Here is a 1,063-nt window from a genome sequence, read left to right on the forward strand (position 1 = left end):
TCTTATTTGTTCCCTTTTGGTCCTACTCCAAGCCACATACTAAAGCCCTATTAGATTGGCCCAAAATGCTAGTCTAATTAGATAATCAGATAGATATAAGGAAAGAAACATACAGAATTTTGTGTGGAATGAAATAATGTGTATGCGAGTGTGAATCACTCTCTTATTCTCCCTTGAACACATACATAAAAACTAATTAAGATATCACACTTCTGGGGTTTAAGTGGAATTTAAGTGAAAATTAAAAGTGTTCCCAAGTACTTCTAATTTTTGGTTTTGAATTTCATCGCACCAAGGTACACTCCCTTGTTCTTGAGTTCTAAAATTTACGTAGTACATGTTAACAATTACAAATGAAGTAAAAAAAGGGACTCACACATACATACCTCACCCTAGAGACATAAGCACACAAGTCATGTCGCCAATGACCCAATGTGCAATCAACCAAAAGAAATAGGGAAAAGCCCTAAATGAGCTTTTATTTTCCTTTTTTGGGGCATCCACAAGCTTTTTACCGAACTGGGACCGAGTTTTTCCTGAATGTTTTGGTTCATTTATGGCCCTAGTTGCACAAGTAGGTACTCTTTTATATATATATATATATATATATATATATATATATGTATGTATGTATATATATATATATATATATATATATATATATATATATATATGTTAGTATTATTTTGTTTAGTTTTTGTTTTTGGATCACACCGCACACAGACCAAATTTCCGTAAGGAAAAAAAAAATGTTTGAATAAGTGAAAAAAAGAGAGTGACGTGAATACTTGAAAAAAGAGAAAATAAATTTGAAAAAAGAAAAGAAAAAAAGAAACGAAATGAAGTGGCTCAATTCCGCCCCAGGGCTCCACCTGCTCTAGACGTGTCCATTAAAAACACCAAAAAAGTAAAAACGGAGTTATTATTTCACATTTTTCATTCAACCTTGCAAGCAATCTCTATTCAATATGCTTTACGGAGGGTGGGGAGTTGTCAATACTCTAGTCATGCCCGTTACAAATTTACCCATTTCAAAAGCTCAAACTTTAAACTGCTCTTCAAC

Source organism: Castanea sativa, chromosome 4 (genome assembly GCF_040712315.1).
Source record: "Castanea sativa cultivar Marrone di Chiusa Pesio chromosome 4, ASM4071231v1".
Classification (NCBI taxonomy): Eukaryota; Viridiplantae; Streptophyta; class Magnoliopsida; order Fagales; family Fagaceae; genus Castanea; species Castanea sativa.